The following is a 19,827-nucleotide window of genomic DNA, read 5'->3' on the forward strand; positions in this document are numbered from 1 at the left end:
TTTCAAGTCCCATGCGTTCCCAGGGCCGAGCGGTCTGCTCTTGTCAACAAACAAAACCTACGATACTCTCAATTCTGCTCTCCCAGGCCAACTTGTCCTTTCATCTTCCAAGGAGATGATCATTTGAGACTTCCTCCTTTTTCGGCGACAAATGAAAACTGCCGTCCTCAAGAAGGCTCACCGGACCAGAAACCTTGTCTGCTTTCTTCCCCTTCCCCCACCCCCACTCCAGATGCTGACTTGCTCCAGCAATTTCTGTTTCCCACTCTGATTTTGTTGTCACTTCGTCCCGTCAGTGGGCATATAACTCCCACGCAAACGGGGTGCAAATTAAAACCTTTTAGCAACCGGTAGCGACAAATGAATGTGAGCTTTCCCCCTCTCCCTCGCTCCAATCAAAAAGGGGTCAGACCCCTCAGAGTTTGGACCCGATCCTGCCATCAAGGTGATGCAACACCATCCCCTGCTGCTGGCAGACTGTACTACACCCACAGTGGAAAGTCAAAGTCATCTGAGTGGCATCGTCTGCTCTTCTCGATAGAAGGACAAAGCCCAGTGCCTGGGTTAACATGAAGGTCAACACAGAGGCAAGCTTGAGAAAGCACGTGCAGGTACTCAACCGACACTGTTGGCATCATAGGAGCACCACAGTGTGGAAGCAGGCCATTCACACTGACCCTTCTGAAGAGAAACCCGTGCAGATCCATGCTTGGTACTGAGGGATCCCAGCAAAAGTTCACCGGTTCCCAATGTTGGGGACGTCCAGAACCAGGGCTCACATTCTCCGAACGAAGGGCAAGCGATCCAGGAAGATTTTTTCTCTCCGAGAGTGGTGAACCTGTGGACTTGTCTCCCACAGGAAGATGCGGCTATGCCGGTTTGTGAGATACACTCCAAGAGGGAGCCGGACGTAGACCTTGCAGCTAAAGGGATCCAGGGGTACGGAGAGGAAGCTGGAGTGCTTACTGAAATTACATGTTCAATCATGATCACATTGAACGGTGGCGGTGTCTTGAAGGGCTGAATGGAACAAGTGAGGACTGCAGTTGCTGGAAATCAGAGTCTCGATCAGAGTGGCGCTGGAAACGCAAAGCAAGTCAGGCAGCATCCTGATTTTCCTGCTCCTCGGATTCTGCCTGACTTGAAGGGCTGAATGGCCTACTCCTGCACTTAATTTCTACGTTTCGATGTTAAATGCATGGCTGAGAGATCTGATGCAGCGTACAGTAAAGTCACCCCACCGTCCTCCAGGAGCACTGCTCTCTGATGAGGAAGCGATTGATGGGTGGTAGTAGAACCTGAGGGGACGAGCTTGAAAAAGGGAAGCTTTCGTGCTGAGTCCATTTGGCAGTGGGAATTGAAGCCAGGCTGTTGGATTTGTGCTGTCGTACACAAATCAGTTTGTTAGAAGCAGGTAATGGGAGAGCGCGCGTGGATCAGCAGCAGACGAAGTTTAACGCAGACGGTAGGGCACAACGAAAAGGCTGTTTTACAGCAGCAGCAGCAGCAGCGGCGGATTACTTGAAAGATAGATAGTCGAATAATAAAACATGAAAACAACAATAACTATTCTCTTAATCATCTCCACAGAGGTAGAAGATGATCTAAAGGAGAACTCAAATTGACAACAAAATCCAAATTTCACATAAGAACATTCTACCTAATACGGATGCGACAGAGTGCGCTGTAGCCCAATCCTCGGTCGTATAGTGGTTAGTATCCCCGCCTGTCACGCGGGAGACCGGGGTTCAATTCCCCGCCGGGGAGTCTGCGGCATTTTGAGAGGCCAGCTCCATATCTCAATGCAGGAGTGCCGATTTCAAGTCCCATGCGTTCCCAGGGCCGAGCGGTCTGCTCTTGTCAACAAACAAAACCTACGATACTCTCAATTCTGCTCTCCCAGGCCAACTTGTCCTTTCATCTACCAAGGAGATGATCATTTGAGACTTCCTCCTTTTTCGGCGACAAATGAAAACTGCCGTCCTCAAGAAGGCTCACCGGACCAGAAACCTTGTCTGCTTTCTTCCCCTTCCCCCACCCCCACTCCAGATGCTGACTTGCTCCAGCAATTTCTGTTTCCCACTCTGATTTTGTTGTCACTTCGTCCCGTCAGTGGGCATATAACTCCCACGCAAACGGGGTGCAAATTAAAACCTTTAAGCAACCGGTAGCGACAAATGAATGTGAGCTTTCCCCCTCTCCCTCGCTCCAATCAAAAAGGGGTCAGACCCCTCAGAGTTTGGACCCGATCCTGCCATCAAGGTGATGCAACACCATCCCCTGCTGCTGGCAGACTGTACTACACCCACAGTGGAAAGTCAAAGTCATCTGAGTGGCATCGTCTGCTCTTCTCGATAGAAGGACAAAGCCCAGTGCCTGGGTTAACATGAAGGTCAACACAGAGGCAAGCTTGAGAAAGCACGTGCAGGTACTCAACCGACACTGTTGGCATCATAGGAGCACCACAGTGTGGAAGCAGGCCATTCACACTGACCCTTCTGAAGAGAAACCCGTGCAGATCCATGCTTGGTACTGAGGGATCCCAGCAAAAGTTCACCGGTTCCCAATGTTGGGGACGTCCAGAACCAGGGCTCACAGTCTCCGAACGAAGGGCAAGCGATCCAGGAAGATTTTTTCTCTCCGAGAGTGGTGAACCTGTGGACTTGTCTCCCACAGGAAGATGCGGCTATGCCGGTTTGTGAGATACACTCCAAGAGGGAGCCGGACGTAGACCTTGCAGCTAAAGGGATCCAGGGGTACGGAGAGGAAGCTGGAGTGCTTACTGAAATTACATGTTCAATCATGATCACATTGAACGGTGGCGGTGTCTTGAAGGGCTGAATGGAACAAGTGAGGACTGCAGTTGCTGGAAATCAGAGTCTCGATCAGAGTGGCGCTGGAAACGCCAAGCAAGTCAGGCAGCATCCTGATTTTCCTGCTCCTCGGATTCTGCCTGACTTGAAGGGCTGAATGGCCTACTCCTGCACTTAATTTCTATGTTTCGATGTTAAATGCATGCCTGAGAGATCTGATGCAGCGTACAGTAAAGTCACCCCACCGTCCTCCAGGAGCACTGCTCTCTGATGAGGAAGCGATTGATGGGTGGTAGTAGAACCTGAGGGGACGAGCTTGAAAAAGGGAAGCTTTCGTGCTGAGTCCATTTGGCAGTGGGAATTGAAGCCAGGCTGTTGGATTTGTGCTGTCGTACACAAATCAGTTTGTTAGAAGCAGGTAATGGGAGAGCGCGCGTGGATCAGCAGCAGACGAAGTTTAACGCAGACGGTAGGGCACAACGAAAAGGCTGTTTTACAGCAGCAGCAGCAGCAGCGGCGGATTACTTGAAAGATAGATAGTCGAATAATAAAACATGAAAACAACAATAACTATTCTCTTAATCATCTCCACAGAGGTAGAAGATGATCTAAAGGAGAACTCAAATTGACAACAAAATCCAAATTTCACATAAGAACATTCTACCTAATACGGATGCGACAGAGTGCGCTGTCGCCCAATCCTCGGTAGTATAGTGGTTAGTATCCCCGCCTGTCACGCGGGAGACCGGGGTTCAATTCCCCGCCGGGGAGTCTGCGGCATTTTGAGAGGCCAGCTCCATATCTCAATGCAGGAGTGCCGATTTCAAGTCCCATGCGTTCCCAGGGCCGAGCGGTCTGCTCTTGTCAACAAACAAAACCCACGATACTCTCAATTCTGCTCTCCCAGGCCAACTTGTCCTTTCATCTTCCAAGGAGATGATCATTTGAGACTTCCTCCTTTTTCGGCGACAAATGAAAACTGCCGTCCTCAAGAAGGCTCACCGGACCAGAAACCTTGTCTGCTTTCTTCCCCTTCCCCCACCCCCACTCCAGATGCTGACTTGCTCCAGCAATTTCTGTTTCCCACTCTGATTTTGTTGTCACTTCGTCCCGTCAGTGGGCATATAACTCCCACGCAAACGGGGTGCAAATTAAAACCTTTAAGCAACCGGTAGCGACAAATGAATGTGAGCTTTCCCCCTCTCCCTCGCTCCAATCAAAAAGGGGTCAGACCCCTCAGAGTTTGGACCCGATCCTGCCATCAAGGTGATGCAACACCATCCCCTGCTGCTGGCAGACTGTACTACACCCACAGTGGAAAGTCAAAGTCATCTGAGTGGCATCGTCTGCTCTTCTCGATAGAAGGACAAAGCCCAGTGCCTGGGTTAACATGAAGGTCAACACAGAGGCAAGCTTGAGAAAGCACGTGCAGGTACTCAACCGACACTGTTGGCATCATAGGAGCACCACAGTGTGGAAGCAGGCCATTCACACTGACCCTTCTGAAGAGAAACCCGTGCAGATCCATGCTTGGTACTGAGGGATCCCAGCAAAAGTTCACCGGTTCCCAATGTTGGGGACGTCCAGAACCAGGGCTCACAGTCTCCGAACGAAGGGCAAGCGATCCAGGAAGATTTTTTCTCTCCGAGAGTGGTGAACCTGTGGACTTGTCTCCCACAGGAAGATGCGGCTATGCCGGTTTGTGAGATACACTCCAAGAGGGAGCCGGACGTAGACCTTGCAGCTAAAGGGATCCAGGGGTACGGAGAGGAAGCTGGAGTGCTTACTGAAATTACATGTTCAATCATGATCACATTGAACGGTGGCGGTGTCTTGAAGGGCTGAATGGAACAAGTGAGGACTGCAGTTGCTGGAAATCAGAGTCTCGATCAGAGTGGCGCTGGAAACGCAAAGCAAGTCAGGCAGCATCCTGATTTTCCTGCTCCTCGGATTCTGCCTGACTTGAAGGGCTGAATGGCCTACTCCTGCACTTAATTTCTACGTTTCGATGTTAAATGCATGGCTGAGAGATCTGATGCAGCGTACAGTAAAGTCACCCCACCGTCCTCCAGGAGCACTGCTCTCTGATGAGGAAGCGATTGATGGGTGGTAGTAGAACCTGAGGGGACGAGCTTGAAAAAGGGAAGCTTTCGTGCTGAGTCCATTTGGCAGTGGGAATTGAAGCCAGGCTGTTGGATTTGTGCTGTCGTACACAAATCAGTTTGTTAGAAGCAGGTAATGGGAGAGCGCGCGTGGATCAGCAGCAGACGAAGTTTAACGCAGACGGTAGGGCACAACGAAAAGGCTGTTTTACAGCAGCAGCAGCAGCGGCGGCGGATTACTTGAAAGATAGATAGTCGAATAATAAAACATGAAAACAACAATAACTATTCTCTTAATCATCTCCACAGAGGTAGAAGATGATCTAAAGGAGAACTCAAATTGACAACAAAATCCAAATTTCACATAAGAACATTCTACCTAATACGGATGCGACAGAGCGCGCTGTCGCCCAATCCTCGGTAGTATAGTGGTTAGTATCCCCGCCTGTCACGCGGGAGACCGGGGTTCAATTCCCCGCCGGGGAGTCTGCGGCATTTTGAGAGGCCAGCTCCATATCTCAATGCAGGAGTGCCGATTTCAAGTCCCATGCGTTCCCAGGGCCGAGCGGTCTGCTCTTGTCAACAAACAAAACCTACGATACTCTCAATTCTGCTCTCCCAGGCCAACTTGTCCTTTCATCTTCCAAGGAGATGATCATTTGAGACTTCCTCCTTTTTCGGCGACAAATGAAAACTGCCGTCCTCAAGAAGGCTCACCGGACCAGAAACCTTGTCTGCTTTCTTCCCCTTCCCCCACCCCCACTCCAGATGCTGACTTGCTCCAGCAATTTCTGTTTCCCACTCTGATTTTGTTGTCACTTCGTCCCGTCAGTGGGCATATAACTCCCACGCAAACGGGGTGCAAATTAAAACCTTTAAGCAACCGGTAGCGACAAATGAATGTGAGCTTTCCCCCTCTCCCTCGCTCCAATCAAAAAGGGGTCAGACCCCTCAGAGTTTGGACCCGATCCTGCCATCAAGGTGATGCAACACCATCCCCTGCTGCTGGCAGACTGTACTACACCCACAGTGGAAAGTCAAAGTCATCTGAGTGGCATCGTCTGCTCTTCTCGATAGAAGGACAAAGCCCAGTGGCTGGGTTAACATGAAGGTCAACACAGAGGCAAGCTTGAGAAAGCACGTGCAGGTACTCAACCGACACTGTTGGCATCATAGGAGCACCACAGTGTGGAAGCAGGCCATTCACACTGACCCTTCTGAAGAGAAACCCGTGCAGATCCATGCTTGGTACTGAGGGATCCCAGCAAAAGTTCACCGGTTCCCAATGTTGGGGACGTCCAGAACCAGGCTCACAGTCTCCGAACGAAGGGCAAGCGATCCAGGAAGATTTTTTCTCTCCGAGAGTGGTGAACCTGTGGACTTGTCTCCCACAGGAAGATGCGGCTATGCCGGTTTGTGAGATACACTCCAAGAGGGAGCCGGACGTAGACCTTGCAGCTAAAGGGATCCAGGGGTACGGAGAGGAAGCTGGAGTGCTTACTGAAATTACATGTTCAATCATGATCACATTGAACGGTGGCGGTGTCTTGAAGGGCTGAATGGAACAAGTGAGGACTGCAGTTGCTGGAAATCAGAGTCTCGATCAGAGTGGCGCTGGAAACGCAAAGCAAGTCAGGCAGCATCCTGATTTTCCTGCTCCTCGGATTCTGCCTGACTTGAAGGGCTGAATGGCCTACTCCTGCACTTAATTTCTACGTTTCGATGTTAAATGCATGGCTGAGAGATCTGATGCAGCGTACAGTAAAGTCACCCCACCGTCCTCCAGGAGCACTGCTCTCTGATGAGGAAGCGATTGATGGGTGGTAGTAGAACCTGAGGGGACGAGCTTGAAAAAGGGAAGCTTTCGTGCTGAGTCCATTTGGCAGTGGGAATTGAAGCCAGGCTGTTGGATTTGTGCTGTCGTACACAAATCAGTTTGTTAGAAGCAGGTAATGGGAGAGCGCGCGTGGATCAGCAGCAGACGAAGTTTAACGCAGACGGTAGGGCACAACGAAAAGGCTGTTTTACAGCAGCAGCAGCAGCAGCGGCGGCGGATTACTTCAAAGATAGATAGTCGAATAATAAAACATGAAAACAACAATAACTATTCTCTTAATCATCTCCACAGAGGTAGAAGATGATCTAAAGGAGAACTCAAATTGACAACAAAATCCAAATTTCACATAAGAACATTCTACCTAATACGCATGCGACAGAGTGCGCTGTCGCCCAATCCTCGGTCGTATAGTGGTTAGTATCCCCGCCTGTCACGCGGGAGACCGGGGTTCAATTCCCCGCCGGGGAGTCTGCGGCATTTTGAGAGGCCAGCTCCATATCTCAATGCAGGAGTGCCGATTTCAAGTCCCATGCGTTCCCAGGGCCGAGCGGTCTGCTCTTGTCAACAAACAAAACCTACGATACTCTCAATTCTGCTCTCCCAGGCCAACTTGTCCTTTCATCTACCAAGGAGATGATCATTTGAGACTTCCTCCTTTTTCGGCGACAAATGAAAACTGCCGTCCTCAAGAAGGCTCACCGGACCAGAAACCTTGTCTGCTTTCTTCCCCTTCCCCCACCCCCACTCCAGATGCTGACTTGCTCCAGCAATTTCTGTTTCCCACTCTGATTTTGTTGTCACTTCGTCCCGTCAGTGGGCATATAACTCCCACGCAAACGGGGTGCAAATTAAAACCTTTAAGCAACCGGTAGCGACAAATGAATGTGAGCTTTCCCCCTCTCCCTCGCTCCAATCAAAAAGGGGTCAGACCCCTCAGAGTTTGGACCCGATCCTGCCATCAAGGTGATGCAACACCATCCCCTGCTGCTGGCAGACTGTACTACACCCACAGTGGAAAGTCAAAGTCATCTGAGTGGCATCGTCTGCTCTTCTCGATAGAAGGACAAAGCCCAGTGCCTGGGTTAACATGAAGGTCAACACAGAGGCAAGCTTGAGAAAGCACGTGCAGGTACTCAACCGACACTGTTGGCATCATAGGAGCACCACAGTGTGGAAGCAGGCCATTCACACCGACCCTTCTGAAGAGAAACCCGTGCAGATCCATGCTTGGTACTGAGGGATCCCAGCAAAAGTTCACCGGTTCCCAATGTTGGGGACGTCCAGAACCAGGGCTCACAGTCTCCGAACGAAGGGCAAGCGATCCAGGAAGATTTTTTCTCTCCGAGAGTGGTGAACCTGTGGACTTGTCTCCCACAGGAAGATGCGGCTATGCCGGTTTGTGAGATACACTCCAAGAGGGAGCCGGACGTAGACCTTGCAGCTAAAGGGATCCAGGGGTACGGAGAGGAAGCTGGAGTGCTTACTGAAATTACATGTTCAATCATGATCACATTGAACGGTGGCGGTGTCTTGAAGGGCTGAATGGAACAAGTGAGGACTGCAGTTGCTGGAAATCAGAGTCTCGATCAGAGTGGCGCTGGAAACGCAAAGCAAGTCAGGCAGCATCCTGATTTTCCTGCTCCTCGGATTCTGCCTGACTTGAAGGGCTGAATGGCCTACTCCTGCACTTAATTTCTACGTTTCGATGTTAAATGCATGGCTGAGAGATCTGATGCAGCGTACAGTAAAGTCACCCCACCGTCCTCCAGGAGCACTGCTCTCTGATGAGGAAGCGATTGATGGGTGGTAGTAGAACCTGAGGGGACGAGCTTGAAAAAGGGAAGCTTTCGTGCTGAGTCCATTTGGCAGTGGGAACTGAAGCCAGGCTGTTGGATTTGTGCTGTCGTACACAAATCAGTTTGTTAGAAGCAGGTAATGGGAGAGCGCGCGTGGATCAGCAGCAGACGAAGTTTAACGCAGACGGTAGGGCACAACGAAAAGGCTGTTTTACAGCAGCAGCAGCAGCAGCGGCGGATTACTTGAAAGATAGATAGTCGAATAATAAAACATGAAAACAACAATAACTATTCTCTTAATCATCTCCACAGAGGTAGAAGATGATCTAAAGGAGAACTCAAATTGACAACAAAATCCAAATTTCACATAAGAACATTCTACCTAATACGGATGCGACAGAGCGCGCTGTCGCCCAATCCTCGGTAGTATAGTGGTTAGTATCCCCGCCTGTCACGCGGGAGACCGGGGTTCAATTCCCCGCCGGGGAGTCTGCGGCATTTTGAGAGGCCAGCTCCATATCTCAATGCAGGAGTGCCGATTTCAAGTCCCATGCGTTCCCAGGGCCGAGCGGTCTGCTCTTGTCAACAAACAAAACCTACGATACTCTCAATTCTGCTCTCCCAGGCCAACTTGTCCTTTCATCTTCCAAGGAGATGATCATTTGAGACTTCCTCCTTTTTCGGCGACAAATGAAAACTGCCGTCCTCAAGAAGGCTCACCGGACCAGAAACCTTGTCTGCTTTCTTCCCCTTCCCCCACCCCCACTCCAGATGCTGACTTGCTCCAGCAATTTCTGTTTCCCACTCTGATTTTGTTGTCACTTCGTCCCGTCAGTGGGCATATAACTCCCACGCAAACGGGGTGCAAATTAAAACCTTTAAGCAACCGGTAGCGACAAATGAATGTGAGCTTTCCCCCTCTCCCTCGCTCCAATCAAAAAGGGGTCAGACCCCTCAGAGTTTGGACCCGATCCTGCCATCAAGGTAATGCAACACCATCCCCTGCTGCTGGCAGACTGTACTACACCCACAGTGGAAAGTCAAAGTCATCTGAGTGGCATCGTCTGCTCTTCTCGATAGAAGGACAAAGCCCAGTGCCTGGGTTAACATGAAGGTCAACACAGAGGCAAGCTTGAGAAAGCACGTGCAGGTACTCAACCGACACTGTTGGCATCATAGGAGCACCACAGTGTGGAAGCAGGCCATTCACACTGACCCTTCTGAAGAGAAACCCGTGCAGATCCATGCTTGGTACTGAGGGATCCCAGCAAAAGTTCACCGGTTCCCAATGTTGGGGACGTCCAGAACCAGGGCTCACAGTCTCCGAACGAAGGGCAAGCGATCCAGGAAGATTTTTTCTCTCAGAGAGTGGTGAACCTGTGGACTTGTCTCCCACAGGAAGATGCGGCTATGCCGGTTTGTGAGATACACTCCAAGAGGGAGCCGGACGTAGACCTTGCAGCTAAAGGGATCCAGGGGCACGGAGAGGAAGCTGGAGTGCTTACTGAAATTACATGTTCAATCATGATCACATTGAACGGTGGCGGTGTCTTGAAGGGCTGAATGGAACAAGTGAGGACTGCAGTTGCTGGAAATCCGAGTCTCGATCAGAGTGGCGCTGGAAACGCAAAGCAAGTCAGGCAGCATCCTGATTTTCCTGCTCCTCGGATTCTGCCTGACTTGAAGGGCTGAATGGCCTACTCCTGCACTTAATTTCTACGTTTCGATGTTAAATGCATGGCTGAGAGATCTGATGCAGCGTACAGTAAAGTCACCCCACCGTCCTCCAGGAGCACTGCTCTCTGATGAGGAAGCGATTGATGGGTGGTAGTAGAACCTGAGGGGACGAGCTTGAAAAAGGGAAGCTTTCGTGCTGAGTCCATTTGGCAGTGGGAATTGAAGCCAGGCTGTTGGATTTGTGCTGTCGTACACAAATCAGTTTGTTAGAAGCAGGTAATGGGAGAGCGCGCGTGGATCAGCAGCAGACGAAGTTTAACGCAGACGGTAGGGCACAACGAAAAGGCTGTTTTACAGCAGCAGCAGCAGCAGCGGCGGCGGATTACTTCAAAGATAGATAGTCGAATAATAAAACATGAAAACAACAATAACTATTCTCTTAATCATCTCCACAGAGGTAGAAGATGATCTAAAGGAGAACTCAAATTGACAACAAAATCCAAATTTCACATAAGAACATTCTACCTAATACGGATGCGACAGAGTGCGCTGTCGCCCAATCCTCGGTAGTATAGTGGTTAGTATCCCCGCCTGTCACGCGGGAGACCGGGGTTCAATTCCCCGCCGGGGAGTCTGCGGCATTTTGAGAGGCCAGCTCCATATCTCAATGCAGGAGTGCCGATTTCAAGTCCCATGCGTTCCCAGGGCCGAGCGGTCTGCTCTTGTCAACAAACAAAATCTACGATACTCTCAATTCTGCTCTCCCAGGCCAACTTGTCCTTTCATCTACCAAGGAGATGATCATTTGAGACTTCCTCCTTTTTCGGCGACAAATGAAAACTGCCGTCCTCAAGAAGGCTCACCGGACCAGAAACCTTGTCTGCTTTCTTCCCCTTCCCCCACCCCCACTCCAGATGCTGACTTGCTCCAGCAATTTCTGTTTCCCACTCTGATTTTGTTGTCACTTCGTCCCGTCAGTGGGCATATAACTCCCACGCAAACGGGGTGCAAATTAAAACCTTTAAGCAACCGGTAGCGACAAATGAATGTGAGCTTTCCCCCTCTCCCTCGCTCCAATCAAAAAGGGGTCAGACCCCTCAGAGTTTGGACCCGATCCTGCCATCAAGGTGATGCAACACCATCCCCTGCTGCTGGCAGACTGTACTACACCCACAGTGGAAAGTCAAAGTCATCTGAGTGGCATCGTCTGCTCTTCTCGATAGAAGGACAAAGCCCAGTGCCTGGGTTAACATGAAGGTCAACACAGAGGCAAGCTTGAGAAAGCACGTGCAGGTACTCAACCGACACTGTTGGCATCATAGGAGCACCACAGTGTGGAAGCAGGCCATTCACACTGACCCTTCTGAAGAGAAACCCGTGCAGATCCATGCTTGGTACTGAGGGATCCCAGCAAAAGTTCACCGGTTCCCAATGTTGGGGACGTCCAGAACCAGGGCTCACAGTCTCCGAACGAAGGGCAAGCGATCCAGGAAGATTTTTTCTCTCAGAGAGTGGTGAACCTGTGGACTTGTCTCCCACAGGAAGATGCGGCTATGCCGGTTTGTGAGATACACTCCAAGAGGGAGCCGGACGTAGACCTTGCAGCTAAAGGGATCCAGGGGTACGGAGAGGAAGCTGGAGTGCTTACTGAAATTACATGTTCAATCATGATCACATTGAACGGTGGCGGTGTCTTGAAGGGCTGAATGGAACAAGTGAGGACTGCAGTTGCTGGAAATCCGAGTCTCGATCAGAGTGGCGCTGGAAACGCAAAGCAAGTCAGGCAGCATCCTGATTTTCCTGCTCCTCGGATTCTGCCTGACTTGAAGGGCTGAATGGCCTACTCCTGCACTTAATTTCTACGTTTCGATGTTAAATGCATGGCTGAGAGATCTGATGCAGCGTACAGTAAAGTCACCCCACCGTCCTCCAGGAGCACTGCTCTCTGATGAGGAAGCGATTGATGGGTGGTAGTAGAACCTGAGGGGACGAGCTTGAAAAAGGGAAGCTTTCGTGCTGAGTCCATTTGGCAGTGGGAATTGAAGCCAGGCTGTTGGATTTGTGCTGTCGTACACAAATCAGTTTGTTAGAAGCAGGTAATGGGAGAGCGCGCGTGGATCAGCAGCAGACGAAGTTTAACGCAGACGGTAGGGCACAACGAAAAGGCTGTTTTACAGCAGCAGCAGCAGCGGCGGATTACTTGAAAGATAGATAGTCGAATAATAAAACATGAAAACAACAATAACTATTCTCTTAATCATCTCCACAGAGGTAGAAGATGATCTAAAGGAGAACTCAAATTGACAACAAAATCCAAATTTCACATAAGAACATTCTACCTAATACGGATGCGACAGAGTGCGCTGTCGCCCAATCCTCGGTAGTATAGTGGTTAGTATCCCCGCCTGTCACGCGGGAGACCGGGGTTCAATTCCCCGCCGGGGAGTCTGCGGCATTTTGAGAGGCCAGCTCCATATGTCAATGCACGAGTGCCGATTTCAAGTCCCATGCGTTCCCAGGGCCGAGCGGTCTGCTCTTGTCAACAAACAAAACCTACGATACTCTCAATTCTGCTCTCCCAGGCCAACTTGTCCTTTCATCTACCAAGGAGATGATCATTTGAGACTTCCTCCTTTTTCGGCGACAAATGAAAACTGCCGTCCTCAAGAAGGCTCACCGGACCAGAAACCTTGTCTGCTTTCTTCCCCTTCCCCCACCCCCACTCCAGATGCTGACTTGCTCCAGCAATTTCTGTTTCCCACTCTGATTTTGTTGTCACTTCGTCCCGTCAGTGGGCATATAACTCCCACGCAAACGGGGTGCAAATTAAAACCTTTAAGCAACCGGTAGCGACAAATGAATGTGAGCTTTCCCCCTCTCCCTCGCTCCAATCAAAAAGGGGTCAGACCCCTCAGAGTTTGGACCCGATCCTGCCATCAAGGTGATGCAACACCATCCCCTGCTGCTGGCAGACTGTACTACACCCACAGTGGAAAGTCAAAGTCATCTGAGTGGCATCGTCTGCTCTTCTCGATAGAAGGACAAAGCCCAGTGCCTGGGTTAACATGAAGGTCAACACAGAGGCAAGCTTGAGAAAGCACGTGCAGGTACTCAACCGACACTGTTGGCATCATAGGAGCACCACAGTGTGGAAGCAGGCCATTCACACTGACCCTTCTGAAGAGAAACCCGTGCAGATCCATGCTTGGTACTGAGGGATCCCAGCAAAAGTTCACCGGTTCCCAATGTTGGGGACGTCCAGAACCAGGGCTCACAGTCTCCGAACGAAGGGCAAGCGATCCAGGAAGATTTTTTCTCTCAGAGAGTGGTGAACCTGTGGACTTGTCTCCCACAGGAAGATGCGGCTATGCCGGTTTGTGAGATACACTCCAAGAGGGAGCCGGACGTAGACCTTGCAGCTAAAGGGATCCAGGGGCACGGAGAGGAAGCTGGAGTGCTTACTGAAATTACATGTTCAATCATGATCACATTGAACGGTGGCGGTGTCTTGAAGGGCTGAATGGAACAAGTGAGGACTGCAGTTGCTGGAAATCAGAGTCTCGATCAGAGTGGCGCTGGAAACGCAAAGCAAGTCAGGCAGCATCCTGATTTTCCTGCTCCTCGGATTCTGCCTGACTTGAAGGGCTGAATGGCCTACTCCTGCACTTAATTTCTACGTTTCGATGTTAAATGCATGGCTGAGAGATCTGATGCAGCGTACAGTAAAGTCACCCCACCGTCCTCCAGGAGCACTGCTCTCTGATGAGGAAGCGATTGATGGGTGGTAGTAGAACCTGAGGGGACGAGCTTGAAAAAGGGAAGCTTTCGTGCTGAGTCCATTTGGCAGTGGGAATTGAAGCCAGGCTGTTGGATTTGTGCTGTCGTACACAAATCAGTTTGTTAGAAGCAGGTAATGGGAGAGCGCGCGTGGATCAGCAGCAGACGAAGTTTAACGCAGACGGTAGGGCACAACGAAAAGGCTGTTTTACAGCAGCAGCAGCAGCAGCGGCGGATTACTTGAAAGATAGATAGTCGAATAATAAAACATGAAAACAACAATAACTATTCTCTTAATCATCTCCACAGAGGTAGAAGATGATCTAAAGGAGAACTCAAATTGACAACAAAATCCAAATTTCACATAAGAACATTCTACCTAATACGGATGCGACAGAGTGCGCTGTCGCCCAATCCTCGGTAGTATAGTGGTTAGTATCCCCGCCTGTCACGCGGGAGACCGGGGTTCAATTCCCAGCCGGGGAGTCTGCGGCATTTTGAGAGGCCAGCTCCATATCTCAATGCAGGAGTGCCGATTTCAAGTCCCATGCGTTCCCAGGGCCGAGCGGTCTGCTCTTGTCAACAAACAAAATCTACGATACTCTCAATTCTGCTCTCCCAGGCCAACTTGTCCTTTCATCTACCAAGGAGATGATCATTTGAGACTTCCTCCTTTTTCGGCGACAAATGAAAACTGCCGTCCTCAAGAAGGCTCACCGGACCAGAAACCTTGTCTGCTTTCTTCCCCTTCCCCCACCCCCACTCCAGATGCTGACTTGCTCCAGCAATTTCTGTTTCCCACTCTGATTTTGTTGTCACTTCGTCCCGTCAGTGGGCATATAACTCCCACGCAAACGGGGTGCAAATTAAAACCTTTAAGCAACCGGTAGCGACAAATGAATGTGAGCTTTCCCCCTCTCCCTCGCTCCAATCAAAAAGGGGTCAGACCCCTCAGAGTTTGGACCCGATCCTGCCATCAAGGTGATGCAACACCATCCCCTGCTGCTGGCAGACTGTACTACACCCACAGTGGAAAGTCAAAGTCATCTGAGTGGCATCGTCTGCTCTTCTCGATAGAAGGACAAAGCCCAGTGCCTGGGTTAACATGAAGGTCAACACAGAGGCAAGCTTGAGAAAGCACGTGCAGGTACTCAACCGACACTGTTGGCATCATAGGAGCACCACAGTGTGGAAGCAGGCCATTCACACTGACCCTTCTGAAGAGAAACCCGTGCAGATCCATGCTTGGTACTGAGGGATCCCAGCAAAAGTTCACCGGTTCCCAATGTTGGGGACGTCCAGAACCAGGGCTCACAGTCTCCGAACGAAGGGCAAGCGATCCAGGAAGATTTTTTCTCTCAGAGAGTGGTGAACCTGTGGACTTGTCTCCCACAGGAAGATGCGGCTATGCCGGTTTGTGAGATACACTCCAAGAGGGAGCCGGACGTAGACCTTGCAGCTAAAGGGATCCAGGGGCACGGAGAGGAAGCTGGAGTGCTTACTGAAATTACATGTTCAATCATGATCACATTGAACGGTGGCGGTGTCTTGAAGGGCTGAATGGAACAAGTGAGGACTGCAGTTGCTGGAAATCCGAGTCTCGACCAGAGTGGCGCTGGAAACGCAAAGCAAGTCAGGCAGCATCCTGATTTTCCTGCTCCTCGGATTCTGCCTGACTTGAAGGGCTGAATGGCCTACTCCTGCACTTAATTTCTACGTTTCGATGTTAAATGCATGGCTGAGAGATCTGATGCAGCGTACAGTAAAGTCACCCCACCGTCCTCCAGGAGCACTGCTCTCTGATGAGGAAGCGATTGATGGGTGGTAGTAGAACCTGAGGGGACGAGCTTGAAAAAGGGAAGCTTTCGTGCTGAGTCCATTTGGCAGTGGGAATTGAAGCCAGGCTGTTGGATTTGTGCTGTCGTACACAAATCAGTTTGTTAGAAGCAGGTAATGGGAGAGCGCGCGTGGATCAGCAGCAGACGAAGTTTAACGCAGACGGTAGGGCACAACGAAAAGGCTGTTTTACAGCAGCAGCAGCGGCGGCGGATTACTTGAAAGATAGATAGTCGAATAATAAAACATGAAAACAACAATAACTATTCTCTTAATCATCTCCACAGAGGTAGAAGATGATCTAAAGGAGAACTCAAATTGACAACAAAATCCAAATTTCACATAAGAACATTCTACCTAATACGGATGCGACAGAGTGCGCTGTCGCCCAATCCTCGGTAGTATAGTGGTTAGTATCCCCGCCTGTCACGCGGGAGACCGGGGTTCAATTCCCCGCCGGGGAGTCTGCGGCATTTTGAGAGGCCAGCTCCATATCTCAATGCAGGAGTGCCGATTTCAAGTCCCATGCGTTCCCAGGGCCGAGCGGTCTGCTCTTGTCAACAAACAAAACCTACGATACTCTCAATTCTGCTCTCCCAGGCCAACTTGTCCTTTCATCTACCAAGGAGATGATCATTTGAGACTTCCTCCTTTTTCGGCGACAAATGAAAACTGCCGTCCTCAAGAAGGCTCACCGGACCAGAAACCTTGTCTGCTTTCTTCCCCTTCCCCCACCCCCACTCCAGATGCTGACTTGCTCCAGCAATTTCTGTTTCCCACTCTGATTTTGTTGTCACTTCGTCCCGTCAGTGGGCATATAACTCCCACGCAAACGGGGTGCAAATTAAAACCTTTAAGCAACCGGTAGCGACAAATGAATGTGAGCTTTCCCCCTCTCCCTCGCTCCAATCAAAAAGGGGTCAGACCCCTCAGAGTTTGGACCCGATCCTGCCATCAAGGTGATGCAACACCATCCCCTGCTGCTGGCAGACTGTACTACACCCACAGTGGAAAGTCAAAGTCATCTGAGTGGCATCGTCTGCTCTTCTCGATAGAAGGACAAAGCCCAGTGCCTGGGTTAACATGAAGGTCAACACAGAGGCAAGCTTGAGAAAGCACGTGCAGGTACTCAACCGACACTGTTGGCATCATAGGAGCACCACAGTGTGGAAGCAGGCCATTCACACTGACCCTTCTGAAGAGAAACCCGTGCAGATCCATGCTTGGTACTGAGGGATCCCAGCAAAAGTTCACCGGTTCCCAATGTTGGGGACGTCCAGAACCAGGGCTCACAGTCTCCGAACGAAGGGCAAGCGATCCAGGAAGATTTTTTCTCTCAGAGAGTGGTGAACCTGTGGACTTGTCTCCCACAGGAAGATGCGGCTATGCCGGTTTGTGAGATACACTCCAAGAGGGAGCCGGACGTAGACCTTGCAGCTAAAGGGATCCAGGGGTACGGAGAGGAAGCTGGAGTGCTTACTGAAATTACATGTTCAATCATGATCACATTGAACGGTGGCGGTGTCTTGAAGGGCTGAATGGAACAAGTGAGGACTGCAGTTGCTGGAAATCAGAGTCTCGATCAGAGTGGCGCTGGAAACGCAAAGCAAGTCAGGCAGCATCCTGATTTTCCTGCTCCTCGGATTCTGCCTGACTTGAAGGGCTGAATGGCCTACTCCTGCACTTAATTTCTACGTTTCGATGTTAAATGCATGGCTGAGAGATCTGATGCAGCGTACAGTAAAGTCACCCCACCGTCCTCCAGGAGCACTGCTCTCTGATGAGGAAGCGATTGATGGGTGGTAGTAGAACCTGAGGGGACGAGCTTGAAAAAGGGAAGCTTTCGTGCTGAGTCCATTTGGCAGTGGGAATTGAAGCCAGGCTGTTGGATTTGTGCTGTCGTACACAAATCAGTTTGTTAGAAGCAGGTAATGGGAGAGCGCGCGTGGATCAGCAGCAGACGAAGTTTAACGCAGACGGTAGGGCACAACGAAAAGGCTGTTTTACAGCAGCAGCAGCAGCAGCGGCGGATTACTTGAAAGATAGATAGTCGAATAATAAAACATGAAAACAACAATAACTATTCTCTTAATCATCTCCACAGAGGTAGAAGATGATCTAAAGGAGAACTCAAATTGACAACAAAATCCAAATTTCACATAAGAACATTCTACCTAATACGGATGCGACAGAGTGCGCTGTCGCCCAATCCTCGGTAGTATAGTGGTTAGTATCCCCGCCTGTCACGCGGGAGACCGGGGTTCAATTCCCCGCCGGGGAGTCTGCGGCATTTTGAGAGGCCAGCTCCATATCTCAATGCAGGAGTGCCGATTTCAAGTCCCATGCGTTCCCAGGGCCGAGCGGTCTGCTCTTGTCAACAAACAAAACCTACGATACTCTCAATTCTGCTCTCCCAGGCCAACTTGTCCTTTCATCTACCAAGGAGATGATCATTTGAGACTTCCTCCTTTTTCGGCGACAAATGAAAACTGCCGTCCTCAAGAAGGCTCACCGGACCAGAAACCTTGTCTGCTTTCTTCCCCTTCCCCCACCCCCACTCCAGATGCTGACTTGCTCCAGCAATTTCTGTTTCCCACTCTGATTTTGTTGTCACTTCGTCCCGTCAGTGGGCATATAACTCCCACGCAAACGGGGTGCAAATTAAAACCTTTAAGCAACCGGTAGCGACAAATGAATGTGAGCTTTCCCCCTCTCCCTCGCTCCAATCAAAAAGGGGTCAGACCCCTCAGAGTTTGGACCCGATCCTGCCATCAAGGTTATGCAACACCATCCCCTGCTGCTGGCAGACTGTACTACACCCACAGTGGAAAGTCAAAGTCATCTGAGTGGCATCGTCTGCTCTTCTCGATAGAAGGACAAAGCCCAGTGCCTGGGTTAACATGAAGGTCAACACAGAGGCAAGCTTGAGAAAGCACGTGCAGGTACTCAACCGACACTGTTGGCATCATAGGAGCACCACAGTGTGGAAGCAGGCCATTCACACTGACCCTTCTGAAGAGAAACCCGTGCAGATCCATGCTTGGTACTGAGGGATCCCAGCAAAAGTTCACCGGTTCCCAATGTTGGGGACGTCCAGAACCAGGGCTCACAGTCTCCGAACGAAGGGCAAGCGATCCAGGAAGATTTTTTCTCTCCGAGAGTGGTGAACCTGTGGACTTGTCTCCCACAGGAAGATGCGGCTATGCCGGTTTGTGAGATACACTCCAAGAGGGAGCCGGACGTAGACCTTGCAGCTAAAGGGATCCAGGGGTACGGAGAGGAAGCTGGAGTGCTTACTGAAATTACATGTTCAATCATGATCACATTGAACGGTGGCGGTGTCTTGAAGGGCTGAATGGAACAAGTGAGGACTGCAGTTGCTGGAAATCAGAGTCTCGATCAGAGTGGCGCTGGAAACGCCAAGCAAGTCAGGCAGCATCCTGATTTTCCTGCTCCTCGGATTCTGCCTGACTTGAAGGGCTGAATGGCCTACTCCTGCACTTAATTTCTATGTTTCGATGTTAAATGCATGCCTGAGAGATCTGATGCAGCGTACAGTAAAGTCACCCCACCGTCCTCCAGGAGCACTGCTCTCTGATGAGGAAGCGATTGATGGGTGGTAGTAGAACCTGAGGGGACGAGCTTGAAAAAGGGAAGCTTTCGTGCTGAGTCCATTTGGCAGTGGGAATTGAAGCCAGGCTGTTGGATTTGTGCTGTCGTACACAAATCAGTTTGTTAGAAGCAGGTAATGGGAGAGCGCGCGTGGATCAGCAGCAGACGAAGTTTAACGCAGACGGTAGGGCACAACGAAAAGGCTGTTTTACAGCAGCAGCAGCAGCAGCGGCGGATTACTTGAAAGATAGATAGTCGAATAATAAAACATGAAAACAACAATAACTATTCTCTTAATCATCTCCACAGAGGTAGAAGATGATCTAAAGGAGAACTCAAATTGACAACAAAATCCAAATTTCACATAAGAACATTCT

General features: G+C 50.4%; 10 non-coding genes across 10 annotated transcripts; all 10 read left to right on the top strand.

The window, feature by feature from the left end:
* The first annotated feature begins 1,695 nt into the window (after positions 1-1,695).
* On the top strand, positions 1,696-1,767 carry trnad-guc (transfer RNA aspartic acid (anticodon GUC)). The gene has a single exon. It is a non-coding gene; the product is annotated as a tRNA-Asp (tRNA).
* Positions 1,768-3,512: 1,745 nt separating this feature from the next.
* On the top strand, positions 3,513-3,584 carry trnad-guc (transfer RNA aspartic acid (anticodon GUC)). Its single transcript has one exon. It is a non-coding gene; the product is annotated as a tRNA-Asp (tRNA).
* A 1,745-nt stretch (positions 3,585-5,329) lies between these two features.
* trnad-guc (transfer RNA aspartic acid (anticodon GUC)) lies at positions 5,330-5,401 on the top strand. The gene has a single exon. It is a non-coding gene; the product is annotated as a tRNA-Asp (tRNA).
* Positions 5,402-7,148: 1,747 nt separating this feature from the next.
* Positions 7,149-7,220, top strand: trnad-guc (transfer RNA aspartic acid (anticodon GUC)). The gene has a single exon. It is a non-coding gene; the product is annotated as a tRNA-Asp (tRNA).
* Positions 7,221-8,965: 1,745 nt separating this feature from the next.
* Positions 8,966-9,037, top strand: trnad-guc (transfer RNA aspartic acid (anticodon GUC)). The gene has a single exon. It is a non-coding gene; the product is annotated as a tRNA-Asp (tRNA).
* A 1,748-nt stretch (positions 9,038-10,785) lies between these two features.
* Positions 10,786-10,857, top strand: trnad-guc (transfer RNA aspartic acid (anticodon GUC)). The gene has a single exon. It is a non-coding gene; the product is annotated as a tRNA-Asp (tRNA).
* A 1,742-nt stretch (positions 10,858-12,599) lies between these two features.
* Positions 12,600-12,671, top strand: trnad-guc (transfer RNA aspartic acid (anticodon GUC)). Its single transcript has one exon. It is a non-coding gene; the product is annotated as a tRNA-Asp (tRNA).
* A 1,745-nt stretch (positions 12,672-14,416) lies between these two features.
* trnad-guc (transfer RNA aspartic acid (anticodon GUC)) lies at positions 14,417-14,488 on the top strand. Its single transcript has one exon. It is a non-coding gene; the product is annotated as a tRNA-Asp (tRNA).
* A 1,742-nt stretch (positions 14,489-16,230) lies between these two features.
* On the top strand, positions 16,231-16,302 carry trnad-guc (transfer RNA aspartic acid (anticodon GUC)). The gene has a single exon. It is a non-coding gene; the product is annotated as a tRNA-Asp (tRNA).
* A 1,745-nt stretch (positions 16,303-18,047) lies between these two features.
* trnad-guc (transfer RNA aspartic acid (anticodon GUC)) lies at positions 18,048-18,119 on the top strand. Its single transcript has one exon. It is a non-coding gene; the product is annotated as a tRNA-Asp (tRNA).
* The last annotated feature ends 1,708 nt before the right edge of the window (positions 18,120-19,827 follow it).

Source organism: Chiloscyllium punctatum, chromosome 30 (assembly GCF_047496795.1).
Source record: "Chiloscyllium punctatum isolate Juve2018m chromosome 30, sChiPun1.3, whole genome shotgun sequence".
NCBI lineage: Eukaryota > Metazoa > Chordata > Chondrichthyes > Orectolobiformes > Hemiscylliidae > Chiloscyllium > Chiloscyllium punctatum.